At 42.3% G+C, this 16005-nt stretch overlaps 1 protein-coding gene across 4 annotated transcripts in view; it reads left to right on the plus strand.

Annotated features, from left to right (window-relative positions):
• Positions 1–16005, plus strand: part of ddr2a (discoidin domain receptor tyrosine kinase 2a) — a 199087-nt gene that overhangs the window by 32546 nt on the left and 150536 nt on the right. Inside the window, exons 2-3 of one of the 4 annotated variants that reach the window (XM_068037748.1) lie at positions 5345–5453; positions 5636–5737. The exons of 1 other annotated variant lie outside the window; for it this stretch is intronic. The gene's annotated coding sequence lies outside the window, so the exon portion shown is untranslated. Of the gene's footprint in view, positions 1–5344; positions 5454–5635; positions 5738–15270; positions 15301–16005 lie in introns of those variants that run through there. 2 more of the 4 variants (XM_068037749.1, XM_068037750.1) reach the window with 2 other exon arrangements.

Genomic DNA, 16005 nt, shown 5'->3' on the forward strand with positions numbered 1-16005 from the left:
CCTCCTTCCTCATTGGGCTGGAAACATACTGATCAGAAAATTCTCCTAAACACACTACAGAAACTTCTCTCCCTCACTGCCCTTTACATTATTACTAACCCAGTCTATATTAGGATAATTCAAGTCCCCCATTATAGCTATTCTTTAGTTTTTGCACCTCTCTGTAATTTCCTTGCAAATTTGCTCCACTGTCTTTCCCACTAGCTAGTGGCCTATAGAATACACACAGTGTAATGATACCTCTATTGTTTCTTAGCTCCAACCTAATAGATTCTGCCCTTGACCCCTCTAGGATATCCTCTCTCTCCAGCACAGTAACATTCCCCTTAATCAATACTGCCACCCCTCCTCCTTTCGTCCTTCCCTATCTTGCCTGAACACTTTGTATCCAGGAATACTTGTTACCCACTCTTGCCCTTTTTTGAGCCAGGACTCTGTTATCTCCATTACATCATATTCCTTGGAGTCTATCAGTGCTTGCAGCATGCCAACCTTATTTAACACACTGATTGTATTCACATACATGCATTGTATACCTAATTTAGACCCTATTGCATTCCCTCTTACTCTGACCCCACCTTACTGTTTCTTACTGTAGTGCTATCTGTATCTTCCAGTTTTTAACATTAATTTCCTTTAATATGACAGTGCATCTAATTTGGATGAGTAATATACTTGCATTATCCCTGTGACTATTGTTTTTTTTTAAATATAGTGAACTAAAGTTAAATGGCAATCACCTTGTCTATAGCAAATCATTGAGAGGAAACAAAAATAACGTCTGTTCAATTGATTTATTGTATTTCAACTTAAAAAAAGATATTTTGTTTATTTAGTTCATTTTGTTGGTTTTAACTTTAGAATTTCCAACGTTGCTGACACCTTTCAGAGGAAAGACACCAAAACTGCCAATCCACAGTCTCAAAAATCTTAGTTCTGGAAGGCGAATAATAGAAAGGGGCCTAAAGAACAGGATGTTTCTGTAACAAATAAAACTCATCCAATATATGTAAAAAAAGAAGCTTCAGGCCATGTATGTATTTGCCTTCAGTCATATCGCACTGTAGAAAAATCACTTATAGATTTAAGTCTGAAAGGACCTTTGTTGCTCAATCACAGAAAGTGTTATGATGATTCCATCAAAGACAAAGACTAAACTTCCCGCATTCTTCCATTGCCCCATTCTGCTCTAGAGTTTGCAGATTTTCCTTTTCTACTTTTACAATTAAGTTATGAAGATTTTTAAGCCTCTGTGTTGGAGAGTTGTGTCACAAGTACATTTTCCTTCAAGCTTAATTGATTTCTCATCGCTTGTACTTTCCCATGTGACACAAAAGGATGTCATTTTGTTTCAAAACCATGTTTCAGATATTTGAGGGATTAATTATATGTGTAAGAATTCTGTACAGTCTTCCACAAATTGCACACTTTAATGGAGCAGGATCCTGTCTCAAGGCAAGAATTGCAACAACCCAAATTCGGGTTTTCTTCTCCCATTTTATGGAATTCCTAGTTCAGTTGTAGCACTGATTAATAAATACTTACTTCAACCCACACATAAGGGGGATTTTATGTTCTCACCCACGTAGGGTTTAAATGTGGGGAAAGCATATAATTGGGTGGGATGGTGGCTGGGGAGGACCCCGCCATCTCCCTGCCTTCACCCAAATTAACAGTGGGGTGGGAAGGCCTGTGAACGCCCTTCCTGCCCCATTGCCAATTGAGGCCCTTAAGTATGCAATTAATGTCCAATCAAGGGCCTCATCCTGCCGCTGCCGGAATTAGCCTAGCCTGGGCACGGGGAGTAATGAGTTCTTTTTATTTTGTCTGATACAACATAAATGAGATTTGTGGAGTCCAGTTGGTTGAAGATCTCAAACAGGTTTATTAATAGCTAACTATTATATACAATACAGAGCTAACTATTTACAGGACCTGCCTCTAGGTGTTACAGTTGGACAGAATATCTGACTTGGAGTCACATGAGTACATACTGGCACTTAGTTCATTAGCATACTAAGATCTGAAAGGTACATTACTCTTAAAGGCAATCACACAACATTGGGAGCACGTGGGTCGCTTGCCAGCTCAGGGAGGGGCGTGGGGTGGGTGGGGGCGTTTGATGTCCCTCATTAAAAGGCACAGTGCTTAAATGAGGGACCTGGCATCAGGAAGGGCGGGCCTTCTGAGAGCCAACGCTCTGCCCTTGCTGCCAATACCCCCTACAACCTCCTCCCCCGCGACTCCAACTCCATGAAAACCCTCCTACCCTGACTTACCTGTGGCCTGGGACGAGGGCCTCAGGTGAGTCCAGTACCAGCAGCAGCAGCCACCTCCATGGTGGCACTGCTCAGTTAAAGATGTGCCAGCCAGGAGCTCTCAGCAATCGGGACTTCCATTGCTGGGGTCTTTTATCCCGAGGAAGGCCCGCCGTTGTCCACTTAAATGCCTAATTGACATGATCTGATCAGGCCTTTCCCAGAGGAGGCGATGCAGGGCTCTCACCGGCGCTTTTGCCAGTGATCGGGCCTCCATCACCCGAATAAAATCCTGGCCATAGTTTTTATATTTTCAATAGCAAATCAATTTTCTATGCTATTTCTCTTCCCATCTTCCCAACACCTCAAGGTGTTGACTCCTGTTATAATACAATTGCACAAGCACCAGCTGCCCTCCAATACCTTACCTAAGTCTACATTTCTCATGTGTTAGCATACACGGTGTCTGTTGGGCAAGGTGTTCAGTAATGGAGGTGAGCCCAACCCTTTCCCAGCCCTATGTTTACATACATGCACCTTTCAACAGGAATTCCCACACTATGACCAGGAACAGGAAACCGGCTTGTTTTTCTTCGGTGATCCACAATCTCATCACAAACTAGGAATCATACCTTCTGGTCTGTATTTCTCAGCAACACTCTTTATTTACCAATTGAGCCATCCAGGGGCATTTCCAAGCCAATTTTATATTGCACTAGTTGGACTAGCAGCGAGCTGATAGAAAAATACAATGCTTTGCAGAAACTCCCATTTCAGAGATCCAAGTAGCAGAAAATATCTGATCAGCTTGTAACTGGATTTGGACTGTGATTGTTGTAGCTCCATTCAATTCCCCCCGACATATGTTCATTCTGAGAACGACTCCATTGCACAATACTCTGTTGCATAATGTTTATCTCCAGTAAACAGAACATTCTATTGCATGATAAATGGAATCTATTAAAAATATAATATTCTGTAAAAGTGCCGGCCTCTTCCCTCTTTGTTATGAAATACACCCATTACATGTTTATTCCTAATCATTGCACAATGTTTATCTGAGTCGGAAAACACTCTATTGCATGATAAATGGAATCTAGCAAAAGTATAATTTTTGTTCCAAAGTCCCTTCCTAACAAAGTCAAAATCATGTTGAAGCTTAACATTTCCTGAAAATTTTCCCATATATCCAGCTGCAAGGGACATTTTGAGTAATGCCATTTGCCCTAGTAATCTATCACTCAGGGGATGTGTCCATCAATATTAATCGGAAATAGGTAGTTTCAATGTTCATAGTGCTGGGGGTAATTTGTTGTAGTTTAAAACATGCTGTTTTTCTCTGTAACATAAGCTATAGTAAGGCCCAAAATACTTTAACATGCAAAGAGCAGCTCCAACCATAGGCTATCTCATTTCTCTTAATTTGTTCTTTAATTACCCTTTCCTTTAAAGAGACGTTGCCATCAGTATTTGCTGAATGCAAGATACCTCACCCAGCAGATGGGCAGTTTTACCCACCCAGGTATGTACTCACTAGAAAGCCAGCAGGAATCCATCATTCTGGACCTTAACTTGCTCTATTGAGCAGGCAGCAAAGACACCCACCAAAAGCCTGTAAAATCTTATAGTATGAGGCCACCGCTGTTAGCATAATGGAATTTTTAGCTGGTGGGCCAGGTATTCCTGATGGCGATGCACCAGATGTACCACAGCTATGTAAGTCCTATTGTTATTGAAACTGATCACATCTTAAGGCCATTGGAGCGGCAGAAACTGCTTTGGTGTATTGGTGCCATTCATAATTGGGTGATAGTTTGTGCTTCCCTAGTACAGTTGGTAATGTTGGACTTAATCAGTGGCTTGGTGGGTTGATGCACTGCCTCATGTGTCACTTGCTGGATTGTGGTTAACACTAAGTAGACTGATTGTAAGCAGGGTGCTACAATTGACCTTGCAGTACCTGAGATCATAAAGCCAGGGTTCCCACTCCTGGTTTCTATCCAGGGACTCTTGCTGTTATGGGTGGCACAGTAGCACAGTGGTTAGCACCGTAGCCTCACAGCTCCAGCGACCCGGGTTCAATTCTGGATACAGTCTGTGTGGAGTTTGCAAGTTCTCCTTGTGTCGGCGTGGGTTTTCGCCGGGTGCTCCGGTTTCCTCCCACCACCAAAAGACTTGCAGTTGATAGGTAAATTGGCTTTTATAAATTGCCCCTAGTATAGGTAGGTGGTAGGGGAATATAGGGACAGGTGGGGATGTTGTAGGAATATGGGACTAGTGTAGGATTAGTATAAATGGATGGTTGATGGTCGGCACAGACTCGGTGGGCCGAAGGGCCTGTTTCAGTGCTGTATCTCTAATAAAAAATAAATAAATATGGAAGCATGAAGTCTCCTGGAGACAGGATTAGATTTGGCTATGATGTCCACCACAGTTAAATAGCCAACTTATTGTCACTATTTAGGTTTTCATATTTAAAGCATTGAAAAGGCATCTATCACCTGTCAATACCCATAGTGAAGAGAGAAGGAGGGGGAGTGTTTTTTTTTACTTTAGAAATTTCAGTCACTTCCTTGCCCTGTAATATCTGGATGTAATTAAACCAAGACCTATTTTCTACTTCAATTTTATATTTAACACGAAAGCAATGTATCGGCATCTTATTCATATCGTGCTGGAGGCTGCAAGTTTTGATTACTAAATAGCGCATGTGGCCCATAGTATTCACTGTAAGATAGAATTATCTCATTTCATCTGAGAAGGAGGACTGCAAAAAGGTAGTCTGTCATTGAAGTGAAGACCTTCAAATGATTGGAATGCTCCAGAAAAGCAAAATGCTACTGCTGGTAAAAACATACATATGTACAGGTACACCACTGATAAACTGAAGCTGTCATGATCTTTGCCAGCTGTGGCTCAGTGGGTAGCACTCCGAGTCAGAAGGTTGTGAGTTCAAATTCCACTCCAGAGACTTGAGCACAAATCTAGGGTAAAACACTCCAGTGCAGTACCAAGAAAATGCTGTACTGTTGGAGGCACGGTCTTTCGGATGCGCCGTTAAACCGAGGTCCTATCTGTCCTTTCAGGTGGGCGTAAAAGATCAACAGCACTATTCAAAGAAGACCAGTTGAGTTATCCCCAGATGTCCTGGCCAACATTTATTCCTCAACCAAAATCAGAAAAACAGATTATCTGGTCAGTATCGCATTGCTGTTTGTGGGAGCTTACTGTGTGCAAATTGGCTGCCTCATATCCTACACTACAACAGTGATTGAACTTCAAAAATAATTCATTGGCTGTAATGCACTTTTGGTGGCACTGAGGCCATGCGAGATACTATACTAATGCCAAGCTCTTTCTTTTCTTTGTTGTGACAGGCTACTGTGAGTAAGATTCTCTTACCGCAATTCTTTGATCATGAATGTTTCACATTGAATGACCTGAATATTCCTCAGCACATAACTCAACCATTACCAGAGGTACAGTACTCTCTTAAACATCACTTTTGTTAAAACCATATAAGCAGATTGTGAACTTTCAGCCACAAGGTATATCTATGTGCAGATTGTTGGACAGTTTCAGTCTGTAATTTTTCAGTTAATCGTTTCTCTCCAATTCCACACATTTTTGCATTATTGCTGTTGAACGATCTCTTGATTGGCTCTCTGATTATAAATTTGGGCAGTGTTATTCCTCTTTAAGGTAATAGGCCAGAACAATAAAATAATCTGAAAAATAAAAGTGGCCATGAAGCTATCGGGCTGTCCTATGAGAACCCAACTGATTCATTAATGTCTTGTAGGAAGCAAGTCTGGATTAAATGTGACTCCAATCCCACACCAACAGTGGTTGACTCTTAACTGCCCTCCGAAATGGTCTAGCAAACCACTGAGTTGCATCAAAAAACACTACAAAGAATTCAGCCATTCAAGAAAAAGGTTGGCTACCACCTTCACATCGCAAAAATCAATTGAAGAAAATAAAGCTGCTTAGAACCAGACTTGTATTTCAGAGAATAGGCTATATTAGCGTGCAAGGAATCAATTGGATTCTGATAAAATTTGCTTCTCTTTGAACTTTCCCAGGAAATGAGTTGAGGAAAGATACTGCATCAACCCACTAACTTTTTATAGGGTGAAAGGGAGGTCTGATTCCTGCTGACATCTAACTTTTTATGCCACTATAAACTACATGGGTCATAATTTTTGAATTGACAGCAGCATAGGCCAGACTTGCTGGAGGAGTCGGTCGGGTGCCAGTGTAGAATCGGACACCTGTGAAAGTGCTTTTAATAATAAAATAATAATAGATTAGTAATCTAAACCCTAACTGGAAACCCTGTGCATTCTGCCTCCTCCTGTTCAACGTCCCTCCATTTACTGCCCTGTGAATCTGAATCAGCACCATTATATTGAAAAGGAAGTGAGAAAAAGGTGCAATGGGTTTATCCAGTGAGGGGCTGAGATTGTGAACCAGGAAGTTCCTCCAGTTCGACTCCAGGTCTGTGTTGAAATAGTTATGTTGAGGGAGCAGAGGGAAAATTATAGTTGACCTCAATGCCCCTAACTTGGGGGTGGAGGCAGGCAGTGGGGACCAGGGTAGAGAGGGGGAGAATCTGTTTAGGGTTATCAAACCTAAACACAGCAAATATGTGAGTGTGGACATTGGGCAAGCACAGAATAGACCTTGTCTGTGATGGTCCTAATGTTTGAATAGCCTCCACCACTATACTAATTGTGTGATTAACATCACTTGCTATTGGACAATGACCAAAGGAAAGGAGAAATCAGAGAAAATTATGTAAGGTAGGAGGGTCAGTAATCAGTGGTCACAGATTTAAGATAATTGGTTTAAAAAAAGGGTGGAGATGAGGAGAAATGTATTTACACAAGGGGTTATTGCAATCTGAAATATAAGGTTGGTGAAAGCAGATTCCAGAGTAACTTTCAATAAGCGTATAGACTTGAAAGGTGAAATTTCCTGCGTTATGGGGAAAGAATAGGGGAATGGGACTGATTGGGTAGCTCTGTCAATAAGCCAGTACAGGCTTGATGGGCCAACAGCCTCCTTCAATGCTGTGAGATTCTAGAAATATTGGGGGTCATTTTATGCATGTGAGTTGCTTGCGGATGAGGAATCTTTCTGTCAAGTTGGTCAGAATATTCCAATTTGTGCTGCCAATGGGAAAAATTCCCAACTGCAATGCAGATTTCTAAAAGCACCCGATGTGTGCTGTGTGCTGCTTTACACACGCACATAATGTCCAATCACAAACATTTCAGCGCATACTTACTTCACAGTAAGATTACAAATTGAAAGCCAGAATTCTCCACTCCCAGTTTAAACAAAACAGCTCACTTATGTATATTAATGAATTCAACTATTTAGCTCAGACAATGATGTGACTTCACTGTTTGTAATTGACTTTCATGTGTGAATTTGACTATTCTAATTAGCTGCATTTAGCAATAGCATGCTTTATAATTGACAAGATGTGGTATTGGTCCCTCCAGGAAGTGGTAGGATAATAGTCACCCAACAGTTTGCTGGAATGTGAAATCTGATCCAGTCGAGCTGTAGACAGACATTATTTAGAGTCATAGAGTCATTTATGGCACCGAAGGAGGCCAATCAGCCCATTGGGTCCATACCAACTCTTCACGGAGCTATTCAGTCAGTCCCACTTCCCCGCTCAATCCCTATAGCCCTGCAAGTTTATTTCCTTCAAGTGGCCATCCAATTTCCTTTTGAAGTCATTTATTGTCTCTGCTTCCACCACCCTTCTGGGCAGCAAGTTCTTCCTCATATTGCCCCTGCAACTCTTGCCCAAAACCTTCAATCTGTGTCCCCTAGTCCTTGTACCATTTGTTAATGGGAACAGTTTTTCCTTGTCTAAATTATCTAAACCTGTCATAATCTTGTACACTTCTATTAAATCTCCCTTCAATCTCCTTTACTCTAAGGAGAACAACCCCAGCTTTTCAAACCTAACCTTGTAACTAAAATTCCCCCATCGCTGGAATCTCCTCTGCACCCTCTTAAGGACCCTCACATCCTTCCTAAAGTATGGTGACCAGAACTGGATGCAATGCTCTGGTTGGGGCCTAACCAGAGCTTTATAAAGATTCAGATTAACTTCCCTGCTTTTGTACTCAATGCCTCTATTTATGAAGCCCAAGATTCCGTATGCTTTACGAATCACTCTCTCAATATGTCCTGCCATCTTCAAAGATCGATGCACACATACCCCCAGGTCCCTCTGTTCCTGCACACTCTTTAGAACTGTGCCATTAAGTATATATTACCTCTCCCTTTTCCTTCTGCCAAATTGAATCACCTCACACTTGTCAGTATTAATTCCATGTGCCACCTCTCTGCCCATTCTGCTGCCTATCTATGTCCTGTTGCAGGCGGTTCATACCTCCAAGTCTGATGTCATCAGCAAATCTTGAGATTCTACTCTGTATTCCAAGATCCAAGTCATTTATATATGGGGCTATGGGAAAGGATACTTTATTGAAGTTCTCTATATGGTTAGATTCAATGAGTAATTTGACGTTGTCAGGTAGACTACCATGTTCAGGTAAAGCACAATGCTAACACTCCCAAGTTCAGGCAAAGCACAGTGCTCATAGTCCCAAGTTCAGGCAAAGCAGAACGTTCACACTCCTGAGTTCAGACAACACGCAGTGCTCACATTCCCGAGTTCAGGCAAAACAGAGTGCTCATGCTCCCGAGTTCAGACAACGCACAGCGCTAACACTCCCAAATTCAGACAACGCACAGCGCTCGCACTCCCTAATTCAGGCACTGCACAGCACTAACACTCCTGAATTCAAACAACGTACAGCGCTCACACTCCCAAGTTCAGGCAACAGACAGCGCTAACATTCCCGAGTTCAAGCAACACACAGCGCTAACACTCCCAGGTTCAAGCAACACACAGCGCTAACACTCCCAGGTTCAAGCAACGCACAGTGCTCACACTCTCAAGTTCAGGCAATGCACAGTTCTAACACTCCCGAGTTCACACAATGCATAGCACTAACACTCCTGAGTTCAGACAATGCACAACGCTCACATTCTCCAAGTGCTAATATTGGAGATGGTAATGGCAGTGCTTACAGTAGAGGAGCCAGCACTGCACTTGCGCAGCAGATGATGCCATCAAATTGACCAAGAGCCGAAATTTCCCTGCTATCACTAAACACTCCATCAAACTAAACACTCTGGAAGATATCTGTGGTGACTGATAGGGCATTGTGTGTGCATCAAGGATTGTTTTATTGTTGTCAGACTTATTGGCAAGAAAATGGGGTTGGGTCATCTTTTACATTATGAAGTGAATAGCTTCTTCATTTGAAGCGTTCCTTCTGAGGAATCAACTTGCTGCTGTTGCTGCTGAAGAATGTGATCCAAGTCTAACAGGGGTGTGGGGAGAGGGAAATCTGTATGTCATTGTTATTAGGCCTATTGGGAATTCTAGCTGTGGTGATGTAGCAGGTAGATTTGAGTGATTGCCGTCCCTGAGACATTGAACGTGCTTGACAAATTAGATTTGTTACTTTCACCACCTCAGCGTTGTAAGGATTTTCGAACCACCTTGTTCAACATGTCAACAGGTTGTGTCTCCACTCCTTCTATGCATCAGCGAGTCATGGGGAATTCAGCAGCTGTAGTGAGCACAATGAGATTGTAAATTCTGTATAACTGCTATTTCAAGTTGAGTTATTTTAGCAGGGTCCCAAAACTGTTGGGGTCCCTAGGTAGGGCCTGGTGACCTAAACATCATTGCACTCCTGAGATATAGATGGAGCAGCAGTTTTGCTGAGGGCCAGCACTGAAGTGGGAGGAAAAGGTGGGCTTCAATAGATCCAGGGACGTGTGTATCCATACACCTTTGTACCTGTATTTGCACCCTTCCCAAAAGGTGGGTGAAGAGGGGAACTGCATTGGTCGGTGGGAGGTGGTCATAGTAACATAGAAAATTTACAGCAACAAAGGAGGGCATTTGGCCCATCATGTCTGTACCAGCCAAAAAAACTATCCAGCCTAATCCCATTTTCCAGCTCTAGATCTGTAGCCCTGTAGCTATGGCACTTCAAGTGCTTATCCAAGTATTATTTAAATGTAATGACAGTTTCTGCCTCTACCATCCTTTCAGGCAGTGAGTTCCAGACACCCACCACCCACTGAGTGAAAAAAATTCTCAACTCCTCTCTAATCTTTCTGCCAATTACTTTGAATCTGTGCAGCCTGGTTATTGACCTCTCTGCTAAAAGTAATAGGTCCTTCCTATCCACTCTAACTAGGCCCATCATAATGTTATACAACTCAATTGTTGATGTGGTGTACGTGGACTTTCAAAAAGCTTTTGCTACAGTGCCACACAACAGACTTGTGAGCAAAATTATATCTCAAGGAATAAAAGGGACGGTAGCAACATGGATACAAAATTGGCTGAGTGAGAGGAAACAGAGAGTAGTGATTAATGGATGTTTCTCAGACTGGAGTTTATCGTGGAGTTCCCCAGGGGTCAGTGTTGAGAGCCTTGCTGTTCCTTGACATATATCAATGAACTAGACCTTGGTGTTACAGGGCACAATTTCAAAATTTGCGATGATACGAAACTTGGAAACATTATGAACTGTGAGGAGGATAGCATAGAACATTAAAAGGACATGGAAAGGTTGGTGCAATGGGTGGCAAGTGGAAGATGAAATTTAATGCAGACAAGTGTGGAGTGATTCATTTTGGTAGGAAGAAGGAGGAGAGACAATATAAAATAAAGAGTGCAATTCAAAGGGGGTGAAGGAGTAGAGGGAGCTGGGTGTATATGTGCACATATCATTGAAGGTGGCCAGACAGGTTGAGACAGCGGTTAATAGAGCATACAAAATCGTAGGCTTCATTAATAGGGGCATAGACTACAAAAGCAAGGAAGTTATGTTAAACTTGTGTAGAACACTGGTTCAGCCTCAACTGGAGTATTGTGCCCAGTTCTGGGCACCACACTTTAGGAAAGATGAGAAGGCATTAAAGAGAGTGCAGAAAAGATTCACAAGAATGGTTCTAGGGATGAGGATCTTCAGTTATGTGGATAGGTTGGAGAAGTTGGGACTGTTTTCTTTAGAGAAGAGAAGGTTGAGAGGAGATTTGATGGAGGTATTCAAAATCATGAAGGGTATGGACAGGGTAGATAGGGGAAAAATTTCCACTTAGTTATGACCGAAGCAGGAGGATTGCACTATTTGTCTAGTTCCACTTCTCCACAGGTCACAGCATATATTTATATGGTCAATCATAGCCTCTATTTTTATCCCAGAATAAAATGATCCAACCAGGTTTCTTTAATAAACAACAAAATTACCAGTTTATTATAAAATAAGCCTTAACCCGTAATGAAGCAAAGCATTAACACACAGATTGAAATATGAAATTTCCTTTTTTACGTAAGACTCTCACACACATTGGTTAACTGAAAAAATAAAGAGATTTTCTTTTTAGAGCTCTGTTACAAAAAAAAACAGGCAAAAAAGAATACTTTGATCAAATACTTGCTAATTCTTGAAGAAAAAAGAGAAGATATGGAAGGATGTCAGATGTCCCTTTTTGTCAGTTTGGCATCCCAAATACGCGTAGACGCCTGTTACTGGGATCTTCCCAGAACCGTTCTTTCCAGATGACATTGAAGATCAGTTTTGATAGGTTTTCCAGGAGAAGTGCAGCAACAGGGGTTTCAGGCAGGCCTTGCAGAAGGAATGCAGCATCAATTTCTCTATTTCTTACACTCGCTCCCAAGATCTTCTCAAAGAGATGGGGAAACTGGCAGTGTTTTCAAAGAGCTGGAACAGGCAGAGTTGGAGTTTGTCCTTGGCAGGTTGATTCTTTAACTCCTTCTCAGAACATAGTCCAAAGCGAAACCAAAAACATCACAGGAGTCAAGCCTCCTGACCCCTATATAGCTTGACCTGTCACTTCTCTACAAGCATCTTCCCCAAGTCAAAAAAGCCCCCTGCTTAGTATTTATCTGAAAACAGGTGACTTCCAGTAACTGTTGTTTACAAATCAAGTCCAAAAGACCTTCTCTCTTTTTTAAAAGAAATACAAAGTCCAGCATCTATGGAATCCTTTTTCTAGTTATAAAACACAACCTCAAAATTTAACAAAAAAAAATGGAAGCACTCATAACCCCATTGGTGAAAGCATTGAAAACAAGTGGGTACATATTTAAGGTAATGGACAAAAGAAGCAATAGCGACATGAGGAAAAATGTTTTCACACCGAGTGGTTGGGTTGCGGTATGCATTGTGGTGGAGGCAGGTTCGATTGAGGCATTCAAGGGGGAATTGGATTGTTATCTGAAAAGGAAGAATGTGCAGGGCTACGGGGAGAAAGCACTAGGTAAATTGCTCTTTTGGAGGGCCAGTGCAGACATGATGGGCTGAATGGCCTCCTTCTGCGCAGTAACATTTCTGTGATTCTGTGAATTAAATTTCCCCTCAGTCTCCTCTGTTCCAAAGAAAACAACCCCAGCCTATCCAATCGTTCCTCATAGCTAAACTTCTCCATTCCTGACAAAATCCTTGTAAATCTCCTCTGTACGCTCTCTAGTACAATCACATCCTTCCTGTAATGTGGTGACTAGAACTGTACACAGTATTCTTGCTATGGCCTAACTAGTGTTTTATACAGTTCTAGCGTAATCTCACTGTTCTTATATTCTATGCCTCAGCTAATAAAGGGAAATATCCCATATGCCTTTTTGACCACCTTATCTACTGTCCAGACACGTTCAGGGATCTCTGGACATGCACTCCAAGGACCCTCTGTTCCTCTACACTTCTCAGTATACTACATTTATTGTGTATTCCCTTGCCCTATTTGCCCGCCCTAAATGCATTACCTCATGCTTCTCCAGACTGAATTCCATTTGCCACTTTTCTATCCACTTGTCTAGTCCATTGATATCCTCCTGCTGTCTACAGCTTTGTTTCTCACTATCAACCACACAGCCAATTTATGTATCATCTGCAAACTTCTTAATCATGCCCCTACATTTAAGTCTAAGTCATATTATATTGGCTCAGTGGCTGCAAGCAAAGGGTAATGTCGACAGGTGTTTTGTGACTTGAAGCTGTTTCCGGGGTTCTGCAGGGCTCAGTACTGGGCCCCTTGCTTTTTTGTGGTATATATATATATATATATATATATATACCACAAAAAAGCAAGGGGCCCAGTACTGAGCCCTGCAGAACCCCGGAAACAGCTTCAAGTCACAAAACACCTGTCGACATTACCCTTTGCTTGCAGCCACTGAGCCAATTTTGAATCCAACTTGCCACTTTCCCTTGGATCCCATGGACTGTTACTTTTTTGATGAGTCTGTCATGTGGGACCTTGTCAAAATCCATGCTGAAAATCCATGTAGACTACATCCTGGTTACCCTCCTTGTTACCTCCTCACAAAATTCAGACAAGTTAGTCAGACACAACCTTCCCTTAACAATTCCATTAGCAGGAGGAAGAGATAAAGAACATGACAATAACTGTCTCATCTGGAAAGTGTTGCCATGTTAGTGGTTTAGAAAAATGTTTTTTTTTCTGCAGAATACAGAAGCTGCTTTTTAAATATGTTTTTATATATAAATTGGGATGCTATCTTATTGATATACAAGAAAAAACTTTTGAAACTATAGATATCATGAAATATTACAGTGCAGAAGGAGGCTATTGTGCCCATCATGTGTCTGCCAGCTCTTTGAAAGAGCAATCCGATTAGTCCCAATCTCCTGCTCTTTCCCCATAGCCCTCAAAGTTTTCCTTTTTTGTTCCTGCCGTGTATACTTAGACATCACAGAGAGTACAAATGGCATTTACAGCTGCTCACCGTATAAATGAAGTTTAATCCTATCCTCAATACAACAAAAATAACATTTCCTTCAGGGTTTTGCCATGAATTTGAATCTGACATTGGAAGAAGAAGAATTTATATTTATATTAGAAGGTTTCTTGTATTATGTATTGCAGCTAAAAGATGTACAGTGCAATATCTTTCTACCTATCTTTACTCCTACACATTCACTATTATCAACACTGACATCTGCAGAGTCATGAGTTAGTGTATCCAATCATTTGATTAGAAGGTCATTCAACTATGTTGATGGAATGTGGCCAGATCTCTAGAGACATGAGAGTGACTTTAGGCTCCAAGAGAACTTCAGTCAAGTATAGCCAGATGTGATGCACAGCTGTCCTGAAGTGTAGGGGCAATTCTTTGCCCTCCTGCCCTGTGTAAACAGGATGATGACACCCTAAAAATCAGGGGGCAGAGCTTACCATCCCGTTTTCACCGTTGCTGTGGCTATAGCCATTTTGCTGGGTTCCTCAGCGTAGGCCTCCAAGTAACTGCTGGAAGCAAGAACACAATCGATTTAGGTACTTAAATTGGGATCCAATGACGTCAACAAGAACTTGCTGCCATTTTAGGACTCAACTGGGTGCCGCCTACGGCCACTCAGGTGGTGGTCTAACCGAATAGTGCTATGGCAGAGGATGCAGATGAGGACTTCGATGGGACAGGATACAGATAAAGGCTGATGGGTGTACACAACAGAATGCTTGGTGCATTGGCAGACCTGCCAGAAAGCCTGCAGTCAATGTCAAGGAACATGGAGGAAACTGGCACCAACATGGCACTGGGTTTTTGCATAGAGCATAGAACCCATCCTTGGCAACATGGAAATGGTGGCAAACTCCAACAACATCCTTGTGGACCCAGCTATGATGCAGCAACTGATAGCTGATGTCTCAGCTTTCATTGCAGCACAAGCAGAAGCCACCCAACACCTGAGTTTTGTAGTAGAAACTCAGTAGGCTCGGACTGCTGCCATCATGGCTGTGGAAGTGTGATCAATTTATTTTTGTATGCAATATGGTATGGTTTAATTTATAACTATTGTTTGGAGTGTTTATTTTGTGTTGGCTTTTATTTTTGCTCAGTGACCAAGAGGATGATGTGATGGTCAGTGACAGAGGGAAGGTAAGGAGTGTGGGACTATTGGTGAATGGGGAATTGGGGTTGAGATTACTGGCATCAGTTCTTCATATACAGCCAGGGCAGAAAGGGGCTGTCTAGGTTGCTGTCTCCCTTCCTTGTTCTCCTCCGCCACTGCCTCCTCCTACTACTGTTTGTGCTCCTGCTCCTCAGCTTCTTGTCTGAGAGTGGTGGCAAAGTCTGCACCCTCATAATGGCAATATTGTTCAGCATGCAGCAGACCACTATGAATCTTGACATCCACTCAGCCAAGTTCTGCAGGCCTCCTCTAGAGCAGCCAGGCAGCAGAAACATCATTTCAGCACTTCAGTGGTCTGCTCTATCACATTTCATGTGGCAGCGTGGCTCTCATTATATACCTGTTGCATACATGTGCATGGGTTGCAAACCAGAGTCATGAGCCATGTTGCCAGCGGATAGTCCCGTCGCCCAGTAGTCACCCTCTGGTTTGCGATGGTGGCTGAAATACAGTTGGCACAACAGACTGCCACAGAACAAAGGCATCAAGACTGCTTCCAGGGTATCAGGCATTGACCTGCATGATGCGATGCTGATAGTCACACAGCAGCTGGGCGTTGAGGGAGTGGAATCCCTTTTAGTTTCCGGTACATGGCAGAATTGACATGCAGCACCTGCAAAGCAATGTGCAAGGCGTCAATGGCACCTGCACCTGAGGAAGGCTGCAATCCT

This window comes from Heterodontus francisci, chromosome 8, assembly GCF_036365525.1.
Source record: "Heterodontus francisci isolate sHetFra1 chromosome 8, sHetFra1.hap1, whole genome shotgun sequence".
NCBI classification, from domain to species: Eukaryota; Metazoa; Chordata; class Chondrichthyes; order Heterodontiformes; family Heterodontidae; genus Heterodontus; species Heterodontus francisci.